Source organism: Podarcis filfolensis (genome assembly GCF_964270895.1).
Source record: "Podarcis filfolensis genome assembly, chromosome: 12".
Lineage (NCBI taxonomy): Eukaryota > Metazoa > Chordata > Lepidosauria > Squamata > Lacertidae > Podarcis > Podarcis filfolensis.
In genome coordinates, this window is record NC_139614.1 from 27912934 (window position 1) to 27937413 (window position 24480).

General features: G+C 43.6%; 2 long non-coding RNA genes across 4 annotated transcripts; one reads left to right on the top strand and one right to left on the bottom strand.

The window, feature by feature from the left end:
• Positions 1-23083, top strand: LOC310745292. Of its 3 annotated transcripts, XR_014540069.1 has the most exons (4): positions 1-433; positions 11398-11471; positions 16701-16769; positions 20172-20365. It is a non-coding gene; the product is annotated as an uncharacterized lncRNA (long non-coding RNA). The 3 variants fall into 3 exon arrangements; XR_014540068.1 differs by lacking the exons at positions 16701-16769; positions 20172-20365 and adding an exon at positions 22788-23083; XR_014540070.1 differs by lacking the exon at positions 16701-16769.
• On the bottom strand, positions 956-1357 carry LOC310745285. Its single transcript, XR_014540064.1, has 2 exons — positions 1275-1357; positions 956-1089 (listed from the first exon to the last, which is right to left on the bottom strand). It is a non-coding gene; the product is annotated as an uncharacterized lncRNA (long non-coding RNA).
• Positions 23084-24480: the final 1397 nt, after the last annotated feature.

A 24480-nucleotide genomic window follows, 5' to 3' on the forward strand; every position in this document is an offset into this window, starting at 1 on the left:
GCACACAGGTATGTTTGCCGGTGCCTCGCCCAGGCCTGGAGATGTGTGGAAGTGAGGCATCTGAAGTGTTATACAAACACCCGTTCCAGAGAGAAACTCAGGAACGGTTTCAAGAGCTTTTTCCCTAGACAGCTTTTCTGCACCACCAGAAAAAATTATTGCCCAATCTGTTCCCTACCGCTGTGATGTCCATACTTGATGATAAAAAAAAAATATTGCTGTTTTCCCCAAGATGCTTGAAAGGTCAGCTCCAAAGTAAAGTGTAACTACTTTCAGCTATCCTGAGCACAAACACCTGGGCAATCACTTTTATAGTATCTAATGACAATATGGGGTTCTTTATTTATTAGTGTCCTACTTTACAGAGGACAAGTGTCTGCTGGAAGGACTGCCGGAAGATAGTTCTCTATTTGATGGCACCTCCTCTGCAAAGGTAAGAGCTGCATCTGTTTCCCTGCCCATTTTTGTCTCTGACCCCATTCACCACCACTGGCATGTGACTCTCAGAAGGTTTTCCACAAGGGAATATGCCCCTTGGGTGGAAAGCAGTTTCCCCACCCTCGGTTTAATAGCAGAGAGACATCTGGTATGTGTGGCACCTCTGTATTTCCCTGACCTATTGCTCAACTGATCTTTTTGCCACCCCGGGAAATCTCTACATCACCCTAACTTTCCACTCCTAATTACTGTTTTCCCAGACAGATTTTCACCATTGAAGAGAAGTTGAGAAACTAGACTTTGAGTGGATCTACACACAGGAAAAAACCTGCTATAAATCAGTCATAAATTAGATAATTATAACAAACAAACAAAACAAAAAACCACCCGATGGAAAAACACGTATAAAAATTTCCTGCTCTCTGTCTCCAGCTGGTGTTGCATGTTTATAGTGCATTCAAATCGTCGGTTCTTTACTAATGTAGCTGAGTCCTTTGTATTTTTTATTTTTTAAAAAAATGGTTGTAGCTTTCACAGATATATAAACTTTCAGAAGAGCTTGTGATCCTCCCATTTTTACAAGTAAAATTGAAACGAAGTCTTGAACTCCCATGCCTTCAAATGCTTTCAAACACCTTGCTTCAAATTTCCCTTTCAGCAAAATTCTGTAGCAACTCTAATGACAAGGCTACATTAGGCCTTGTCGGACGTTCTCCACAGGTACGCTTCACACACAGGAACCATGGAGGCAACGGGGTCCAGCCTGGACATTATACACACTGCTGGACACACCCCTGACCTTGGTTTGTACAGACAAAGGTCTGTAAAGGGGGCACCTTTCTGTGAGCAGCAGTGGTGGTATGTGCCTATTGATGTTGGTAGAACCAACAGTAGTGCAGCCAGACCCATGGAAAGACAATGCAAGAGCCAGTGACTGGCCGAGCTAACCAATTATCATTTTGCCCCTACCTCCTTCCTGTTGATATCTAAGAAGGCAACACCGAGACTACAGAGGAGGAAGCTAACGGAGACGGTGGTGGAATCGACGCACATATAAAAAATGCTGTGGAAATGCTTTTTAAAAAAATGTTTTGAAAAATACAATCAATTTTGCATAGCTCACTGTCGCCATCTGGTGTCACGTTTGTATATTGCACTGTACAACACATTTAAAGTGTTTGATTTGCAGCTGTATAGCTGAGTCCAGTATCTCTGTGTAAGCATCACCACCTGTACTGGATGAAAGTAAGAAGACACGCAGGTGGGGGCTGGCTGAGGGAAGGCTGAGGTTGGTGGGGCAGTGCCCCACTTTCATTAATGGACCAGCCTTCACTGGTGTAACTATATGTATATAGCTGGTCCGCAAGCTGTACATGTATATGTGCTCTTTGTAGAACACTAGCTACATAAGTAATGATGAGTGTCTAAAGTGGTTCCTGCCGTCATCATGTCTTTAATGTATGTACGGAGAATGTCAAAAGGGCCTACAATGAGTGGAGAATTAAAAAGAAAAAAGGGCTGGCCCTTAAAAAAATGGATCTCTGAAAGTCTTCCTCTAAATTGATTTCAATTTTCCTCCTTTCAAACGTGTTTGCTGAAATCTTAATGACTTTGACCCCTCTTCTCCAACTCGTTATGTAAATGCATTGGCTCTTCCACACTGACACAGGAGGAAATTTGAGCGGGTGAAAAAGGTGCTTGGAGTTAAAAAAATTGTTATTGGCATCTAAGAGAAAGTGTTGTCAGATTCGGTTAGGATCATCACATTCCCGCCTTGATTCCAGCTGTCATACATACAAGATGAGAATGCAAATGGGCTTCCATTATACACACCGGGCTCCATCATGGCGACTTCATCAACTTGGTTAAAATCATAACAGTGCAAATGCAAATTTGATCTGCAGTAACAGTAATGAGTGAAAGGGCAACATGGAACTTAAAAAAAAAAAGTCTCCCAAATGTCCAGAAAATTACAAAAAAAAAAAGTCTGCTTCCAGGGAGTTTCATTTCACTTCTGAACTTTGCTACTTTATTCGTATTACCCTAGTATTCACAATTCACTGGCATATAGTGGCTGGAGCACTGGATTGTGCTTCGGAAAATGTGACTTCCAATCCCCTCTCAGCCACCAGTGAAAGTCAATGGATGGACTTGAACTAGTCAATCTAAGCTTAAAACTATCTCACAGAGTTGCTATCCACCAGTTGCTGGAAACCACGGGGGGGGGGGGAATCTCATGCTCTGTTTCTGCTTGTGCGTTTCCCACAGGCATTGGTTGGCCACTGGGAGAATGCTGAGCTAGATCTGCCATTGGCCTGTTCCAGCAGGCCCTTCTTGCGTTCAAATGAGGCTAATATGAGAGCCACATGTTCTGAGCTCCTTCAAAGAAGGGTAGATTAAAAATGACATATGTATAAGATGTTTCCCTTCAAAAATGAAGACTATAATTTCTTGCAGAACTGTGGGTATACCAACTGAATGGAGGCTTCTTTTTAAATTTCTCTTCCGCATCATAACTTTGTTCAATTTCACACCAAAAGCGGTCTATTGTGGTGCTAATCTGCATAACATGATGGGCTCTTAGACTCACTGTGATTTGATATTCTAGGATTCCTTACTTGTATGTTTCGAATTGGATTTTCACATTGTTTCCTTTCTGTGTACAGTGGTACCTCAGGTTACATACGCTTCAGGTTACAGATGCTTCAGGTTACAGACTCCGCTAACCCAGAAATATTACTTCGGGTTAAGAACTTTGCTTCAGGATGAGAACAGAAATCGTGCGGCGGTGGCACAGTGGCAGCAGGAGGCCCTATTGGCTAAAGTGGTGCTTCAGGTTAAGAACAGACCTCTAGAACGAATAAAGTTCTTAACCCAAGGTACCACTGTATACACATTGTGAATTAGCTGGCCATTCATTATATTTGTGCTTCTGAAACTGTATACTCCAGAGGGTTCCAGAGAAGAGCCTGACATAACTGGAACCCCAGCTTTGAATTCTCTTTTTCTTCACCCCTCTTCCAGTGGACTCTGTTCAGTAGTAGATAGAGAAAGGGTTGAGTGTTTTGAGGGAGCAGAAGATGTTTGGATGGCTGTAGGTGCTGGAGCTGGAGGAGCAAAGAGATAATGGGATATTAAAGTGGAGAAATAACGGAGGCAAGGCCACAGAAGTCTTTTCAATAAGGAGCATGTGGTGGATCTGGGAGCAGGGAGGAAGTCAATCACATGATCCATAGGGAAGGAAGAAATACAGGATGTTGGTGGCAGAATGCTGAAGGGAACAGCTCTTACTAGTGCTCTGGCATAAGTCACTCATCTCCTTATGCCGGGGTGATGACTTTTTCAGCCGCATTATTTTGTGGGCAACCTTCTGGGGTCCAGATCTTATAAGCCACTGCCTCAGTATAACACTTCCAGTTTAAGTACAAGGTACAAGGATGCTTGGCATCTCTCTTTTTGAGAAGACCTATTGCTTCACATTTCTTTCTCAGTTAGGCTGGGTGTATTATAGAAGCATTACAGGTGACAGAACACTTTGCCAAGTACACTTGCCTTTTATTTCTGTCACCCAGCCTTATTAAATTCTGCCAGCTACTCCCAGCTGCTAGCTAGAGAAAGTGTTTATTTAATCTAATTAGTGATTAAAAGGATGTGTCTCCTTGTCATTATTCAGTGGTTCCCTGTCAAGACTGTAAACACCTGTGTATGGAGAGCATCATGTTATGTTTCTGAAATGGGAGACTGTCGATGGAAGATCTGATATATACAAACAGAATTAGAGTAGTCAAGCATCCCACTTTCACAGAAGCCAATCAGATGCCTATGGGAAGCTTACAAGCAGGTAAACTTCATTTCCCCCGCTTGTGATACCCAGCAAGTCATATTCATAATAATAATAATAATAATAATAATAATAATAATAATAATAATTTATACCCCAGCCACTCAGGGCGGCTCCCAACAGAATATAAAAAATACGATAAAACATCAAACATTAAAAACTTCCCTAAACAGGGCTGCCTTCAGATGTCTTCTAAAAGTCAGATAGTTGTTTATTTTCTTGAAATCTGATGGGAGGGCATTCCACAGGGCGGGTGCCACTACCAAGAAGGTTCCCTGTAACTTCACTTCTCGCAGTGAGGGAACCGCCAGAAGGCCCTCAGAGCTGGACCTCAGTGTCTGGGCTGAACGATGTAGGTGGAGATGCTCCTTCATATAGCCTCCAACACTGGAGGTGGAACATATCGATCACAGTTAGTAACGAATGATAGCCTTATCCTTCGTGAATTTTTCCAGTCCTCTTTTAAAGACATCAAAGCTACCAACAATCTCTGTCTCTTGTAGGGAAAGAGTTTCCTGGACAATTGGGGTCTAAAAAGAAAATAATAAGGATCTAATGTGAAAGAACCTGTGCTCATCTGCCTAGAAAACAATCTGGTCAGCATGAGCACTTATCACACATGTGCAAGAGCTTATTTCGCATTCCAAGCCAGACAATCAATTTTCATGAAAATGAAGCTCAGTTCCAAACAAGTCATCCACAGATTCATATTTGGAACCTCAGTGACATCACCAGCGCAGTACTGAAAATTGATTTGGCAGAGGAAGGATTTGAACTCAGCTATCGTCCTAAGTACAACCCTTGTGTCTCTAAACTACACTGAGGCCTGGTTAACATCAAGAGATGGTTGCTTTTTCTTCCAGCATCTATTTTTCTTGATGAATGTATCATTTGAAAGCACACTCAAATGACAAGGGTTAATAGTGCTGGTTCCCACATTAAGATGTCCTCTGGAAGACTCGAGTTTGTTCGGAGCAAAATAAAAAAAGAGGACATTCACCAACATGAAACATACGCAATTAAATCGCCAGCCATAAATCCAGTACAGACTCAAGTATGCAGCTCAAAGCACCGTGTTCTATCCATCACAATTAAATATCAATATGATCTCATGGTAGTATCAAAACAAAATAGCCATGTAGGATAATGGTGATGATTAGTATTATTATTAGTAATATTATTAAATTTATTACCTGCTCTTCATCAGCAGATCCCAGGACAGGTTACAACCTTTTATAATTAAGTATTAAAAACAGTTAAAACCAATTACAGTTGAAGGAATAGGGTGGTTCTTGAAAACACACATATCAGGCATCAAAGGTCAGGAGAAAGAGATGTGTCTTCAGCATTTGCACGAGAAGATTTATTAATGAAAAGACAAGCAAATCTATACAATATCCCTTGAGTGGCATAAGGAGAGCAGATGTGTCAGTGAGAAAACAATTCTGGGAAATTGTGGCTCAAACCACATTTCCTATTATGCTATAAAAGGTGCAGTTATGAATAAATTAATTGGCTTTAAAAGGGCCACAAAAGCAAAGTAATCTCAGCTGCAGGAATGCCTTTTCTTTAAAAGGCATATAAAACTTATAGCACAATTTATGCATTTTCTTCTACCATCACAAATGTTGCACACGGTGGAGATGGTGTCAGGAACGCATTAAGAAACAGCAATGACAAAAAGCAAACTCATTTATACACCTCTGCTCTGAACTGCTGTTTCTCATAACCAAAGCTGGCTCAGGAACAAAACAGACTAGATGTGCAAAATAATTCCATTATGGAACGTGTCAAAAATCCATCCTGCCCTGATTCTGCCCACAAATAGGACAGGCATGGATGACTGCCATGATGAAATCTCAAAATGATCTTGGGGTAGCAGCAAAACAAAATCAAGACGAGGAGCAATGCTATACAAACATCGCTGAATGGTAATGACTGGCCAGTTTATTTCCTGAAATAACTGAAGCTTGAGACAAAAGAATATTGATCTGTAAGAAGGCAACACAAGTGCACTCATTGATGCTTGCTGTCTGGAAGGAGTGTCCTCTCTTGTGGCAGAGCAGACCCTTGTTTTCATTTCTCTGTGTGGTGTGCTACTGTGGGTTTTGTTAATTATACTGCACCAAGTGTGCATATCACAGGAGCAGGGCAAGTCGTACCACTAGGCTAAATGAGGCAGATGCTAGAGGCAGGGCACAAAAGAGTGTGTGCCATGCAACCTGCCCTGTGCCCCCCCCAGGACGTGGGTGGCGCTGTGGTCTAAGCCACTGAGCCTCTTGCGTTTGCTGATCAAAAAGTTGGCGGTTCAAATCCCTGAGACAGGGTGAGCTCCTATTGCTCTGTCCCAGCTCCTGCCAACCCAGCAGTTCAAAAGCATGCCAGTGCAAGTAGATAAATAGGTACCACTGCAGCGGGAAGGTAAAAGGCATTTCTGTGCACTCTGGCTTCCATTATAGTATTCTGTTGCACCAGAAGCAGTTTATTCATGCTGGTCACATGACCCGGAAAGCTGTCTGTGGACAAATGCCAGCTCCCTTGGCCTGAAAGCAAGATGAGCGCCACAATGCCATAGTTGCTTTTGAGTGGACTTAACCGTCCCGGGGTCCTTTACCTTTTTACCTTTTTTACCTGTGCCCTCTAAGCTAGCCTGCTACTCTCAGGTGCAGTTGAAGGTGTTGTCCCATCACCAGTGTTGGGTTTCTATTCCTCTCACTGTGCAGATATCATGTCTGTGTTATGCATTCCAGCACCGACTGTTGGAATCATGGGAGCGGTTGTTTACTATACTCTGTTTCTGTTTGTTTTTGCTTTCAATTCTGACTTCTCTCTGAGGAAGACGAGAGAGGAGATGTGTTTTCTTCTGTTATGCCTTATGCTTAATAAGGGACGCGGGTGGCGCTGTAGGTTAAACCACAGAGCCTAGGACTTGCGGATCAGAAGGTCGGTGGTTCAAATCCCCGCGACGGGGTGAGCTCCCATTGCTCGGTCCCTGCTCCTGCCAACCTAGCAGTTCGAAAGCACGTCAAAGTGCAAGTAGATAAATAGGTACCGCTCCGGCGGGAAGGTAAATGGCATTTCCATGTGCTGCTCTGGTTCGCCAGAAGCGGCTTAGTCATGCTGGCCACATGACCCGGAAGCTGACTCCCTCGGCCAATAAAGCGAGATGAGCACCGCAACTCCAGAGTCGGCCACGACTGGACCTAATGGCCAGGGGTCCCTTTACCTTTACCTATGCTTAATAAACGTAGCTTAGTGCTTACAACCGCAGCCTAGCTCTGAATGCGTTTTATCTCTGCTGGACTCTGGATGTGTGCTCAGTGTCTCCAAGGCATGAGTCACTATAAATCGTCGGGGAATGCTGTCGGAACTCCCTAGAGCTGCACGCCAGTGTGAGGGACAGGCTGGAAACGTTCCTGTCATTTGCCTGGGGGTTGTCCTAGCCCCCAGCCAACCCGACAACCAGTGCTGGCGAACAGTGCAACTGCCAGTCCAGTCAACTTCTGTACACAAAATGGAGAGTCAGTGCGGTACAGTGGTTAGAGTATCAGACTGGGAGACCAGGGCTTGAAGTTCTCTGGGTGACGCTGGGGCAGGGGACACACTCTCTCCCAGCTTAATCTACCTTGCAGAGTTGTTGCAAAGATTAAGTGAGGAGAACCATGTACATCACCTTGGACTTCAAGGAGGAAAGGTGAGATATCAAATAAATAAGTCAGCAAGGAGTAACATTCTGTCTTTTGTCTCAGGAAGCAAAATGTTTTTGGCCAACCTTGTATGTCTCTCAGGACAAGCCCAGGCAGCTGCTTCCCAGAATCTAAATTCAGCACTTATGCTCTATATCACTGGTGAGAAATGAATAGATGGATGGATGGGGACGTTAACAAAAAACAAAGCAGATTTTTGGTGGCACCCCATTCACCCTAATGGACCAGCCTCCATTGCTGTAGCTCACAAAAGCTTTTTCCATAATACAAATGTGCTTGCCACGAAGGTGCCATGGGACACTTTGGTTATCCGGTGCTGTGCCCCAGCATTTATTTGGTTATTCTGACCCCCTTTTTCATAGAGAGATAAGAGTTCAGTGGAAAGGTCGCTTCATATTCAAGCAATGAAACAGCCATTCCAATGAGCAGCCTAACAGTCTGTTGCTTACAGCTGCTGCATATGTCATTCAACGATTTCATCTTTCCTCATAAGCCTTCTGGCCTTTCTTGTTTTTGTAAAGGTGAAGGGTGAGACAGGCAGGAATCTAATCTCTTGCTTGCTACTGGTCACTGTGAGGGCATGAAACGTGGAAAATTACTGGCTACCAGACTACTTTCTGATATAAAGAGCAGTACAGAAAAATGCAATATCCCTGGAATTTTGTAAGTCCTAAGTTGTGCTTATTTCCTGCACTGTCAATTGCTGCTCTGTGAGGCGATTATTTGGGTCTCCTAACAGCTCTCAGCACGCTTAAGACACCACATCTCCCAGAATTCTTTGGGGAAAACTATGACAGTTTAAAGTGGTATCATAATGCTACAAATGTATGGTGTGTATGAGACCATAAAGAGGATAATCGGGGTGGCTGCTAATAGAGTCATTGACATAGGATGCTGCCTTGCACCCAGTCAAACCATTGGGCCATCTAATTCAGTTCTAACCAACAGCAGCTTTTTGGGGTTTCAAGAAAGGGTCTTCTTCAGCCCTACCTAGAGATGCTTCGGATTCAACCAGGGATTCACCCTGGAGATGCAAGGCACAAGCTCGGTCACTGAGCTATGGTCCTTCCAAGAAGTGCTGTACTTCACAGCGAGATAGGCGTGCTATGTCTTCAGAACCACAGACCGGTTAAAAAGCTGGTGCTCTTTTTGAACAGCTGCTGATTCATTAATAAACATTGCACTGCAGAGCAGACTGTAACCTGCTTCCTGTTTTGCACAATGCTTCTCTTTGACCTAAGAAGTATCGTGGGGTTCTCTGTATCGTGGCAGAAAAAGGCTGGAGCAAAACAGGACAGTAATTGAGCTGCTTGAATGATGTTAAATGTACCTAGCTATTCTAATCTTCTGCTGGTTTGAAGTGTAGCGCCTTTCTCCTGCCATTGCTGAAAGTGAGAGTCCTCTTGCATACCTGAGATTTCATTGCTATATTCACTGACATCTTTTACAGAGAAGCAGAGCCAGTTGCATCATTAAGCAAAACTGGGCAATAGTTTGCTGCCTCTCTGGTCCCCAGTGCCACCCAGTCACCACTTCCCACCCAGCCACCCAAATCATAGATGGCTTTCCAGACACCACCCCCTCCTGTCCTCCTGTCTGCCACCATCCTTCTGCACTGCCCAGTTTTCTCCCTGTCAATTTATTTGCCACTGCTGGTGCCGCAGTAGACAACCAGCCATTTCACAGTCTCTGGCTCCTCCTCCTTTCTGTTTCATGCTGAGAAGTGTCAGGGATCCTTCAGAGACAGGCGCTCTAGACAAGGTGGTCCAGAATATTGCCTGCACCACTTCAGCCTTGCTGCTTTGGCAAAAATTCTCTTTTACATTTAATTTAAAGTTACTGGAATGTTTTAAATACTTAATAGCCTATTATTATTATTTTGAAGAATAATTTCTATTTTTAAAAGAATATTGATGCAATCCCCTGGGCTATGTTACCCATAATGCCTTGTTCTGAAGGACCCCAGTCCTTCCTCAGTGCAAGACAGGTGGACTGGGGTCTAAGACATAAAGCAGTTGATGGGTGGAAAGGGGAATGAGCAGGGAGGAGAGGGAAGTGGCAATATCTGCAACCACACACACACACACAATTTGGCTGTTTGGCACAGAGACATAAAAATATTCCTTCCTTCCTTTTTTAAAAAATATACCATGCTGGGAGTTTTACCAACTTTCAGAAACTGGCATTCTTTGCCTGGCCTTTTCTGCGCACACAGACCAAAAGGCATAATGGAAAACAAGATCAAAGATACCGCTGTTTTCTTTTCACTCCAAAGGATTGCTTGGCTAAGCTGTGCGGCTCAAGGTTATGTAACAATTCTGTCAGTGCAAGTCAGTGACTCTTGCTCTTTTAAAATCCCAGTAGAAGAATTAGGCAATAAAGCTGCACTTTATTTGAAGGAGCACATTTTCAAGATTCCCATAGTCAAGTAAACACTGAGCAGATTCCTGAGACTGATTCATTTTCACTTGGACAGGAGTCAAGAACAGTTACCTAACAATCTTAAACGAAAAACAAATTTATCTTCCAACTCTTCTTTCCCTTTCAATGGCTAAAGTTAACACAGCGCATAATTGGACATAATCACATTGTAGCCTTCTCCATCCTATCTCATTGTAGGGTTTTGGTGCAGTACAATGAGGTCATGTTACACACTAATCCATAGGTGGGCAGACTTCAGGCTTTCAGGATCTACTTTGATTTTTTGTTTTAATGAGAGAGAGAAAGAGAGAGAGAGAAAATCCTGAGACCATTCAGCTGGAGCTGAGTGAAAAACTTGTTTCATTAGGGGCAACAAATAATGAAGGAGAGGATACCTCTGAACAGATACTCAGCCCTGGGATTCCTTATCAATGCTAGAACTGAGCTCACAGTCCCATCACACAAAAATCGACTTCTGGATATATGCATATTTATGCACACTTTCCCCTAATATATGCATTTTGTACACATAATTGGTTAGACAACTGCATGGCAAAATTCAGAGGAAGGAGAATTACAAAGGATTTACGTAGCTTGTCATTGAAATGCAAACAAAAAGTAAATTTCTCTTCCATCTCTACAATCTAAAATGGCAGCATCCCTTGCCTCACCTCACACCTTCTACTACTTCATTCCACTGTATACATTGACCAGATCTATTTCTGCCCTTTTAATGGCTTTAAAAAAACAGAAAAAATATATAAATCCATGGAGCCAACACCTATGTTGGTTGTTAGTTGTGATTATTGTTAAAACAGAACCTCCACTTTCATCCTAAGAAAGAAAGAAGAAAACTGAGGTGATGGCTTTGTCTCTAGTCTTTTATTTATTTTTATTTATTTTTGTGAAATAAATAAAATAAGCTGCCTGACTGGGAGGATTTGTATATGAATGAACAACTCGGTGTTGTTGTTGTTTATTATTTTGCAGAGGAGCATTCAAGCAGCCAGTCCTTACCAACCAGTCCAAGGTGGGCATAATCTGACAAGGGACACATCACACAGGTCTGCTGATCATATATATTCTCTCTAAACAAGTTGCTGCCATTGCAATGGTATCAATGCATTTTAGAAGGTTGTTATGCTTGGAAGAATTTGTTGCCTCTCATCCAAATCTATTCCTCATTGTTGCTCTGATTAAAATTAGATAAGACTGTATATTTACCAAGGGCCATACAAACCCAAAGCACATGAGGATGATCTGTCAGCTGAGGCCACTGCAAACAGTAAACTAATGACAGGTTGAGATTAGAGTTGCAATTCCATTGTCTGCAGAGCAGACTTTCTGATTACTCCTGATGCCTTTTTATTTCTGCCCTGCTGCGTAAAAGTGATAAGCACCCATAGGAAACAATGAAGAAATCCAGGAACATAGAGTAGTTGCGTGTCGAGGTCCCCAATACACCCCAAAGGAAAACACAATTGACACTTAATTTTTGTTTAAATTTTTTGGCATAATTTTGGCCACAACTTTATTCAAATACAGCAATGTGAGTGGTTGCTTAGGCATTGGTATCACTAACTGCCCCCGCACGGGGACAGCTCTGACATTCGCACCCCCCGCGAAGTCAGGAAGGGTAAGTCACCTGGGGAGAGAGACGGGACTGGGAACCATGCCTCACCTCTCCCCAGAATGCTCCCAGGGGCTTGCGTGGCCCTAGCCCCTTGCCAGGGGGTTTCGGACAAAAGCATGGGGGAGCCCCTGGGTTCCTTTAACGGTAAAACCCTTGAAGCAGCAGCAGCATTTTGGAGGGGCAGGCACAGCCGAATCCATACCCCTCCACCAACCAATTCCAAGACCAATGCCTAACCGCAAACCTTACAAGCTGTGACGATTTGCTACGCAGTAGGCAAAAACCAAGTGGCACACACTAATCAGCCAAATGGACAAAATTCCTACCAGGCCCCTGCCCCAAAGCAGACGACCCCATGACAGGCATAGCAAGGTCAAGCAAACAGCCTAAAATTAGGGAAGGGAGGGCGGGTGATCTGAAGTAAGCAGCGAAAAGAGGAAGTTCCTCGCTGCGAGCATTGTATTTAACAAATAGGGCTGTCAATCAACAAATGGCAACATCTAGATTTGCCCAGTAACAGCCCGCCCCTGCTTAAAGGATGGCCAAACCATTTGCCTAGTAACAGTGAGGTGTCTTGTCAGCCCCGCCCGCAACCTGTGCTCTCCGTGATGGAGAACACGCTTTGTGATCATGCAGCAGTTTCTCTTTCTCTGCTCCCCCCAAAAAGATAGAAGTAAAGACTGGGTGTTCATGGTCTTCCCAGTTCAGGTCTTATTTGGTGTTGTAAATCAGAATAAATTTGCGAATGGACAAGTGGGAAAGGAAGATTCTAGTCAAACTGGAAGCAAAAGAAGAAGAAGAGGAAGAGGAAGAGGGAGGAGGAGGAGGAAGTATGTTTTCCAACTCTATCAAGAGCCCTGAAACAACCTTTCCTTGCTCCCAGAGAATCAGCAGGTTTTAGTGCAGTTTGCACCAGCTGAGATTAAATCCATGTTGCATGGGTGTTCTGCAATGGCACTCCCACCCCCCAGAGAGATCACATTGTTCTTGTATGTGTTGTTTATCATCTGTTGCATCTTTTGGTTGTTTTGCTGAATCTGCAGCTGCAGGTTGGGAAACGATGTTGTTTTTCTTCACCTAAATGACCTCAAAACATATGCCTCATCATTTCTGACCTGTGTTTTAGGAATCTGGCAGATGTGAAGACATAAACGCTTTCAGCGAGCAAACCGTGATCCAAAGCAGGTGAAACACCCCTCCCTGCCCCCCCACACCTCTTTTTTGGAGAGCTTGCCCAATGCAAAAGTTCAACAAAAGTTTACTTCAGTTGCAAAAGATTAAAAATTAAAATTGAGATCACTTCAAACATTTTAACATGGAAAAAATTAACGCAGGAGGGTTTAAGGTGTTTCCTGCATCTCATGAACAGATGCAACTCAGGGTCTCTTTCTTTTTGATCATTCTTATCTGCCACAAATACTTTCACACACAAAAGCACACTCAGAGGCATGTTGTTTGAAAGGCAGTTGCATTCAGTGGCAATCATAAACCTGACCTTGGACCAACTATTGAAGATTTCTTCTCACTAGTTGTGTGTGTGCACATGCACAACATTCAGTGATGCCCATTTGTGCAATAGAAATATGCTTGCCCAGTGAGGCTTCTGGTTTCTCTTCACCCTGTAGCCCATCTGTCTGCCCCCAGAATCTGCTCTGGAGGATCCCCCAATGCTTTGAAGCAGATTTGAGATGTGTGGAGGAGCCTTCATTAGTGGGGAGGAGAAGGAAAAGCTCCATTGCACAAGCAGGCACCCATTCATGATGTGTTGGATCTCACCCATGGAGTTTTGTAATTTTAATATAATAATGAATACACAGAAACAAGTACACTAAAGGAGAAATTGCATCAGGATTACAAGCATTATTGCATGCAAATATAGACTCTATTAAGCTCTATTAAGCCTAAAGTGAGTGGTCATTAGGAGTTTTGGAGCACACAGCTCTACTTCTCCAAAACATCTGAATCAGAAGAAGCTGTCAAAGCTCTGGATTGGTGTCTGAATGCAGTGCTGGACTAGATGCGAGACAATAAATTGTGCTCGAATCCTGGGAAGGTGGAGACTCTTTGGGTGGGTGGCTCCCATGTCTGGGAGCTGGGAAAGCTAGCTGTTCTGGATGGGTTTGAACTCCCTCTAAAGGAGGGCCAATGTCAGAGACTGGACTGAAGGGGACGAGATTGAGGAGGAATGGTGGTGATCACACACACACACACACACACACACCGCCCTTCTCCTGAAGCTTCCAGAGAAGAGGAAGGCAGAATTGAATTACAATAGTGGTTTGAGGAAGGTCACAGCTGAGAGACAGGCGGACAGAAGAGTTGGGAGGTATTGAGAGAAGAGAATGGGGAGACAGAGACAGCGTACCCAGTTGACATGTTATCACTGGAGATAAATTATCATTTCTGACACACACACACACACCCTTTCACCCAGAACCCAGCGTTCATTGAAAGCGGAAGAGCAAAGGACTCAGAGACAATTAGCCCCTGGCGGCCATTGTAAGGGGAAGTGCTGTTGCTAGGAGGGGGGGAGCTCAGTCGGAGCAACGCCATAAACCTTAGAGGCAGCATACATGGGCCTCTTGCTGTGAATACTGAATAAAGACTCGGTAAGAGCTTTCTTGTCTACTCCTTGGCTGTCTGCTGTGAGGTGGGGCGGGAAGGATTGGAATTCACAGAAGCCTGACAACCAAGTATCCTCAGTGACCAGGAATGCCTTTTACCAGCTTAGTCTTCAGCTGCAGCTGCTCCTGGGCAGGGGTAGCCTGACCACTGTAGTTCATGCATTCATAACCTCAGGGCTGGATTACTACAATGCATTCCATGTGGGGCTGCCCTTGAGCCTGGATAGCAAACTCCAGCTGGTGCAGAATGTGGCAGCCAGACACCATTGTTAAAACACCTACTACTGAGCCAGGTTCAAGGTCCTTGTATTAATTTACAAAGCCCTGAATAGGTCCAGGGTACCTTAGGGACCACCTGAACTCTTATATCCCAGCTTGTATCACCGAGATTATCGGTGTTGATCAATGACTTTTTGTATCCATTACTTGCCTAGAAAATTGTATTGCAAAATCAAGTGTATATTTCAAAGAATAGTTTTGTTCTGGTTCTCATATTGTTTTGGAAAGTGCAAATTGGTGACGGTTTGCCTCTAAATGTGAACTGAGTTAAATTTCTCCACCATCCCTACATGATGATGTAGCAGCAAAAGCCACTTAAGGGGAAATAAGGGCCAGTTGGGTGTGGTTGCCCATCAATGAGACAGACGGATCTGTGTAAGGACAGAGGTGGAGGCTTCTCAGGAGCTGCCTGGATTGAAGCAGCCATCTCCTGCTTAAGCAGAATCAGGATGGGGTGGAAGGGAGAAGACTGCTGTTATCTTTGCACAATACATAATTGGCTTGTGGGATTCAATGGAATTCAGTCTCACAAGATGTAGTGATGGCCTTTGCCTTAAATGGCTTTCGACGGAGATTAGACAAAATCAGGTGCATCAGTGGCGATTACTCACCATACCAAAATGGAACATTCATGTTTAGAGGCAAGATATCTCTCTGGATTCCAGATGCTCCAGCAAACAACAGGGGGAGGGCAGTTGCCTTTTTGACCTCGTTGTGGACAATTCAGAGCAGAGGCAGCCAATGCGTTGTTGGGCTCCATCTCCCATTAGCCAGTGTCAGTGTGATCAGTGTTCAAGGATGATGGGAGTTGTAGTCCAACAACATCTGGAGGGCACCTACCCCTTGTTTAGGATGCTGAACTGGATGGGCCTTTAGCCAGACCTAGCATAACTCTTCAGTATTTATCCAAAAACAAACAAACAAACATTTTTAACCTGCTTTTTCAGGACACATTGTTCTCCCAGGGAGGTTCATAGCACAACAACTTCTGCTACAAGCAAACATCCTATCCATACACTCACCCCACTAATATATAAGCAGCAGCAATCAAGATACTTTTAAAAAACATTTAAAGCACATGGCTTCTCCCAAAGAACCCTGTGAATCTACAGTTCCCATGACTCTCGGAGGTGGGGACCCATGTGCTTTAAATGCACGGACGTAACAAAATGTTTAAAAGCACATCACATTGAAATTAACCAAACACATCCTGGAGAACAAGCAATGATGTGGTCATGCTTATTGTCCTAGAAAGGGAGATCCAAAGAGTTGGGTTCACAATCTATTTTTTTCTGTTCCCGGCGATAGAGTCAGGTTCTTTTACAGTCTGGAATTAACAGTCTTATGTGGGACTCTCCTCTTTAGATGGTAATGCATAATTGTTCACTTTATTCAGCAGGGGTGAGTGAGCCTCCCTCCTCATTCTGCTGAGGCAGAGGGGCTAAATGTCTGCCCCCCCAAGTCCTGCCCTCATTGCACCACCATCCTGCTCTCCATCCTCAAACCCTGTCGCAATTTGTGCTCGAGCAAAGCCAGCCTTTCTCAAAGAGGATGGCTATGAAAGCAGTGCCTCCTTCCTTCCTTCCTTCCTTCCTTCCTTCCTTCCTTCCTTCCTTCCTTCCTTCCTTCCTTCTTTCCTGCACCCAAATAGGCATGGATCATTTTCAAGGCTTAGGTCCGCTTGAACGCAAGCAGACACATTTTTGTAAAGCTTCCATATCTATGAATCAAAAATCAATTCCTTTTGCCTCTGACAGGTTTCTCCCGAAAGAAAGTGCAGCGGTGCACAAGAAGAGATATGGATCTGTTTTTACAAGGTTCTTCAGGTATTTTATTGTGATCACATCTTGGCAGACACAAGGATTTAAGACAAAGGAACAGGGCTCTGGAAAAGGATCACTGGCAGCTGCAGAAAGACCAGAAGGAATTCCAAGTGCTGCACTGAGCATTCTGGGAAAATGACAAGAGCAGCTCAGAAACATATGAATCTGCCTTTATACTGGGTTAAATCATGAGTTCATCTAGCTCAGTAAGGTCAACACTGACTGGCAGAAGCTCTCCAGGATTTCAACAGGGAGATGCCTGAGACACTCTGGCATGCAAAGAAGATGCTCTAACACTGAGCTGTGGCCCTTCACCTTACGGTTGGTCTCTTGGCACAATAAACTATGGCAATTTCGCTGGAAATTATGAAATGAAGAAAAATGAAAGTATGCATCCCATACAACCTAAGGATTGCCTTTGTCTTCACCCTTCGTGGCAATGATGTACTATTTAAGCAACCCCTAGTGGGCTTTCATACTGTGGATCCTGTAGATCGAAATGTGGCCAATTCATTGTTCACCGAAATCACTGAGAGGGGCAAGATGATTGGGAGGTTAGTGCAGTGCAAACGCAGCAGCAGGAGCAGCAGCTTGGCTCCGCCGGTGCATTTGCACCACAATGACCTCTCTGCTGCCTCACCTCACTCTGCCAGGAAAACTCTTCCTCACCTTGAAAGCCATTTCTGGCTCTGGTGGACCTCCACCACAGACTCTCCTCCTTCCTATTAGATTGCCGTGCCTGATCAGGGATGATGGCACCCAGAAAGAGGGCCATAGTTTCACCACCTCTGCAGTACTAGGACCAGGGCTGTTTTTCAGCCAGAACTCACTGAAACTCCGTTCTGGCACCTCTCATATGAGTGCCATTGCCATTATAAGAGAACAAGGGAGGCATTTGTGATGGGTTCCGGCAACTCTTTTTCTAGAAAAATAGCACTGACTAGGACTATGGGGCTGTTCCAAACACTTTACGGAGCAGGTGAGTTTTGAAGAGAGATCTTGCAGGAAATAAGGGAGTCGGTCACATTAAGCCATTCCAGTAGACAGGTCCAGGCATAAGAGGCAGTAGGAGAGAAAAGGTGGAGTCATTTCAGAAACCAGAAGAGCTTTGGACAGCTGGATATTATTATTATTATTATTATTATTATTATTATTATTATTATTATTTTATTTATACCCCGTCCATCTGGCTGGGCTTCCCCAGCTACTCATTTATATTTTCTTTCCACGAGCCTGCAATTTAATACAAAGCGCCGTAGAATGTTTATGCACCAGAAGTTTTATCTCACACCAAGATCTCATAAAAAGGCTTTTACCAACATTAAAGGAAATCCTCACACAAAGGACATGCATTAGTCCAGAATCAAGGTAACAATAAAATGCAGAGCGCCCAACTCATAAACACTCGGCACCCTCATTAACTATGCATGGGCTTCCTGCAAATATTCAATTGAATTGCCATATAAAACTGGAGACTTATGTGTTGGTGAGTTTATAGGTCGTTGGGATGCTATGAATAAATAATGGGTTAAGGTTCCTTCGGAGAATTTGTGAACATTTAAATCTTGGACCTTTAAATTATGAAGCCACGATAATTGTGTTTCCCCAAAATTTAATTTTTCACTCGCTGACACGTTGCTCAGAGCCCTGTAGCTGCACAACCTCACTTTCACTCCATGGGATCTGCAGAGGAATCCTGCTCAGCCCATTGTTCCTGCACCATGTCTACTCATTCTGGCAGAGTAGGACAGTCAAATGGAGCCACCAAGCTGTAGATGGCCCACTAGTCAGATACCTGATCATCCCCGCCATTGCTTTTTCAGCCCTTAATCAAAACTTAGGAGGATGAGACCTATTGGGTCATAATACGTGTAGTTGGAGGATGGCTAATAGATTGAGGTTGAATCCTGACAAGACAGAAGTAGTGTTTTGGGGGGACAGGGGGCGGGTGGGTGTGGAGGACTCCCTGGTCCTGAATGGGGTTACTGTGCCTCTGAAGGACCAGGTGCACAGTTATTTTGGACTCACAGCTGTCCATGGAGGCGCAGGTTAATTCTGTGTCCAGGGCATCTGTCTACCAGCTCCATCTGGTATGCAGGCTGAGACCCTACCTGCCCGTGGACTGTCTTCCCAGAGTGGTGCATGCTCTGGTTATCTCCCACTTGGACTATTGCAATGTGCTATATGTGGGGCTACCTTTGAAGGTAACCTGGAAACTACAATTAATCCAGAATGCGGCAGCTAGACTGGTGACTGGGAGTGGCCACCGAGACCACATAACACCAGTCCTGAAAAACCTACATTGGCTCCCAGTACATTTCCGGGCACAATTCAAAGTATTGGTGCTGACCTTTAAAGCCCTAAACGGCCTTAGTCCAGTATACCTGAAGGAGCATCTCTACCCCCATCACTGAGGTCCAGCACCGAGGGCCTTCTGGTGGTTCCCTCACTGCAAGAATCAAAGTTACAGGGAACCAGGCAGAGGGCCTTCTCGGTAGTGGTGCCCGCCCTGTGGAATGCCCTCCCATCAGATGACAAAGAAATAAACAACTATCTGACTTTTAGAAGACATCTGAAGGCAGCCCTGTTGATGGAAGCTTTTAATATTAAATAAAATTATTGTATTTTAATATTTTGCTGGAAGCCAGCCAGAGTGGCTGGGGAAACCCAGCCAGATGAGCGGGGTATAAATTTATCATCATCATCATCATTATTATTATTATTATTATTTAATATGCCACAGAGCTTAACAGACCTGGAGTGGAGATTGCTCAGTGCTCCCATACAAGCCCAGATAAAATGAATGGAGGTTATACAATTGAAGTGCAATTGTTGAAGGAGGGCTTGAAAATGTCCCATTTTCAAGGGTTCTGTGGTTGATTAAACTCCTCAAGGTGATACACGTGGCTCTCTTACCTTCCTCATTTTATCCTCACAACCTTGTGAGGTAAATTAGGCTCAGAAACAGTGACTGGCCTAAGGTCGCTCAGTGAGCCTCATATCCAGTGCCAGATTTACGTATAAGCTAAACAAGCTATAGCTTAAGGCTCCACTCTCTTGGGGGGCCCCCCAAAATTATGAGTCTTTGTAAATTGTGTTTCTAAAGGAACTTTTGTTATTGCCAAATGCCAATGTGTTTGCATTATTAAGTTTGCAGGGAATTGAACGCTGGTCTCCCAAGTCCTAACACACCACTCTGACCACTGCAGCAAGGTGGTTGAACTCTCTGAGAAGGCCATATTTTTGTGATGTCTTCCCTTTCTGCCATGACAGCCAAAAAAAAAAAGGTAGTTAAAATTCTAGAATGCAGCCACATGTAAATGTTTTCTTGTACAACAGCAAGGATATGGAATTACTACTTCCAGAAACAACTCCTGCTGACCTGCCATGGTTTTATATCCACAGGAAGCAAACACAAAGCGGACTTTGCAAACCATTAAAAGAAGAAAAAAGAAAAAAAATTCTTCCAGATGAGCCGCTTTGCTGGAATAGATTCCTCCTGGCACATTATCTTCCAATTTACAAAACACAGGCATTACAGATTCTTTGAGCATATTCGAGGAAGCATGAAAATACAAGACGAATGTCTGCCGTAACACAGTGGCATCTTAACAGGTAGAAGATGCTGACATCAAAGGGAGTTAAAGATGTGAAACAGAAATATAGACAAGGCTCCTTGTAAATATTTTGTGTAGCTTCCCTTGATGATGACAAGGTAGCTGACTTTTTGCGCTGTTCTGGCTTTCCTGTCTCTCTGGTCCTGTGTGTTAGTCAGGGGTACCACGCAAGCTTCAGGTGCTGAAATTTCCTTTTCTGTACAACTATTATTATTGTTGTTGTTGTTGTGCCTGCCAACCTAGCAGTTCAAAAGCATGTCAAAGTGCAAGTAGATAAATAGGTACCTCTCCGGCAGGAAGGTAAATGGCATTTCCGTGCGCTGCTCTGGTTCGCCAGAAGTGGCTTAGTCATGCTGGCCACATGACCCGGAAGCGCCGCAACCCCAGAGTCGATCATGACTGGACATAATGGTCGGGGTCCCTTTACCTTTACCTTTTACAACTATTATAGGTGCAGGAGTCTTGGGGAAAGACCAGGGCTCCTTGGTAGAGCATCTCTTCTGCATGTGGAAGATCCCACGACCAATCCCTGGAGTCCCCAGGTAAGGAGCTCATCTAAAATCCTGCAGATCTGCTGCCAGTCAGGGTAGACAATATTTAGCTAGGTGGACCAATGGTCCGACTCAATAAACAACAGTCTCCCAGGCTCCTATGCCCCCCTTCATATACGGTCACCTAATGACACCTCTTCTCCTTAATTAGCTGGCATGAGATTTATGGCACAAGACCTTGGGATTTGGGGTAGACAACTGTAACGTTGGGGTCAGAAGGACAGTTACATCAAGCAAAGCTCAGACAATTAAACTCATTCACAAGATATCAGGAACATAGGAAGCTGCCCCATACTGAGTCGGACCACTGGTCCATCTATCTCAGTATTGTCTTCTTCTTTTAAATTTTTATTTATGCTTTTCAGGTTTATACATTTCACTAATTTGACAATCATTTTAACATTTCAAAACTTGACTTCCTTCCCCCCTTTTCTGCGGTTCCTTAAATTTCTTTTTAATATCTTGTGCATACCCAAATTAACTTAATTTGCTCATTTATTCATCTACTTTAAATATGTACTCTTATAAAACTGCAAGTTTTTACAATAACCCTGCCAATGTTCTTATCTGTTAACAATTTATCTGTAAATATTCAATAAACCATTTCCATTCTTTTATTAAAAAGTTTGTTATCTTGATTTCTTATCCTTCGGGTAAGTCTCACCATTTCTGCATATTCCATAAGTTTTTGTATCCATTCTTCCTTTGCTGGGACTTTTGCTTCTTTCCATTTTTGGGTAACATTCTTGCCGCTGTAGTCGCATACATGAATAAGTTTCTATACAGTTTAGGTAGTTCTGTCCCTATAATTCCCAAAAGAAAAGCTTCCAGGGACTTTTTAAACAAATGTTGTTTTAAACATCCTTTTCAATTATCTCAATATTGTCTACACTGACTGGAAGCAGCTCGCAACGGTCCAGGCAGGAATTTCTCCCAGTCCTACCTGGGAAATGCCCAGGATTGAACTTGAGACCTTCTGCATCCAAAGCAGATGTTCAGCCTTTGCCCCATCATGTTAAACGTGGCGTTTGGAAAAGGGAAAGGACTGGCAGAAAGTTAAGACTGAAACAAAGTGAGCATGACTCCAGATGTTGCTGGCTTTGATTTGAAAAGGAGTAAGTGTGCTTCAGTAAGTTAGTTGTTTCATTTTGTGAAGCATCTTTAACAAAGGAAACCGCTTTGTACCATACCCCATATCAGAAAGGTTCTGTGTTCATTGTTTCCAGATGTATTTTGAGGGTGCGTCTAGGCAAGGCATTGAGAGATCCACGATCAAATCTACCCCTCTTTTGTACAAGTTTAACAGCTGGCACAGAAAAGCCTGAATATTAGTGGTATGGGGGGGGTAACTTGTTCCATGCTGCCAGTTCCGGGTAAATATCTTCCCCCAAGTGCAATTTGCCCAGCCAATCAAAATATGCAAGCACCATTACTGTATGTTTTTCTAAGCTGCCGTAGAGTAATTTTCACTGGGAAAACCATGCAAGACCAAAGGTTGAGTCCTTTCCCTGGCTCTATGGTCCTGGACCACAGGAGCCAACTCCTAGGAGTTGAGGGGTCCTCGTTCCCCCCCAATAAAATATTTGAGGAGGCTAGGCCCCCCCAAAGTTGATGGGCACTGTCATTCAAATGGTGTGTGTGCACCTAATCAATTATGTGGGGTGTGGCTTACCTGCTCCCCCCAATATTTTATTCAAGTTGTCACACATGTCTTAATCAGATTCTCATCATGCTGCAACTGTCATGAAAAATAATTAAAAATAATGAAAGTAGCAAGCAAGCAGTTCTCCTAATCTCACATTTAGTTGTCTCCAATGAGATGTTAATGCAATATACATGTTTATCTGTTCCAGATTTCTCCCCAACGATGAGAAATCCTCCAAACCTCTCAATGCCTTATGAAGAAGTTGGACAAATAAATCTACCATCTCTACCAAAGGCTTCATTTTCAAAAGATGCACTTAAACATTTTAATACAAATGTTCATAATAGGATCAAGCGAGCAACTTCTCTGTTTTCCCTTACACAAATAACAGCCACTTTGTAAATCTAAAATGTAAAATCTTCAGATGTTGCTTGCTTTTGAGGCTTTTCCTGGCTCAATTAGAAAGCTGGATGTTTGATAGATCTCTTTGATCTCTCTGCCAGGATATAGGAATGATGATGGAATGCAGAAACGCATACATTAAAAAAGAAAACAATATCAAAGTCTCTCGGTTTCATTTAATGATCCTGAACAGTGGAAACAGAATTAGTTTGAAAAAAGGGCCTACCCTGTGAAAAAATATGATGCCCCTTATGTAGTTGGTGGCAATGGTAGCTGGTGCCCATTCAGACTGGTTGGGCCAAATTCAGAGTATGTGGAGATAGAGGAAATGAGAGGCAGAGCCAATTAATCATAGGTTCATCCCCATCCTCCCTTCTGCTGAGTTCTACAAGGGCAATATTGAGACTCAGCTATACAGCGGCCAATAAAAAAAATTTAGTGTGTTTTAAGTGCAAAGTACAATGGGACACTAGATGGCGATGGTGAGCCTTATGGAAAACTCAATGTATTTTAAAAAACCTTTTTTAAAAAAGCATTTTCAGAACGGTTTTTTTATATGTGTGTAGATTCCACCCAAGACCACATTCACATCATACATCTAAAGCACTGTGGTGCCCTTTTAAACAGTTATGGTACCCCCCAAAGGAATTCTGGGAGTTGTTCAGGGTGCTGGAGGTTCCTGTTCCCCACAGAGAGCTAGAATTGATAGAGTTCCCTGTGAAGAGGGATTGACCATTGAACTGTAGCTCTGTGAGGGGAATAGGGATCGCCTAACAATTCTCAGCATCCTGAACAAACTACAGCTCCCATGATTCTTTGGGGGGAAGCCATGACTGTTTAAAGTGGTATCATAGTGCTTTAAATGTGTGTATGTGACCTTAAATGTATTCTGTTATTGTAGGCAGAAGAAGCTGACAGCCAGCACCACTCTCTCAGCTAGTTGGAAGTAAGAAGGCAGGCGGGTGAGGGCTGACTGACAGCAGACTGAGATTAGTGGGGCTGTCCTCCATCTGCCATAACAGACCAGTCTCCACTGTGTGGGTGGGGAACTCTGGGAGAGAAAAGGAGGCAACTGGAGGTTTGTCAGCAAATAAGATGCTATTCTCTCCATCTATGTCTGAGGGGGGAAACAGACAGGAACACTTTGCTAGTATATTTCAACAATGCCGACAAACCTCCAAAATATTTGCTTTGGGTACACTCGGCTGCTTTTCAAAGATAAGGGTTTGTTTTCCTTACTAGGTACATCATGTTCTGCCTGCTGAAAACGGAACCTTATTCCTTGCACCTTTGGATTTCACTGTTCTTGTGTGCAACATGGCGGCATTTATTTGTTTAAAAGTTCTGAGAACATGCAAGGGGAAAGAGGAAGGAAGGAAGAAAGGAGTGCCTTCTCTCAAGAATACCTTGTTCCCTGCCTGCTCAAATAGATGGGAAGTAGCCCACAACTTTAGACAGCGAAGAAAACCATTTTGAAAAGTGTCTCATTCAATCAAAGC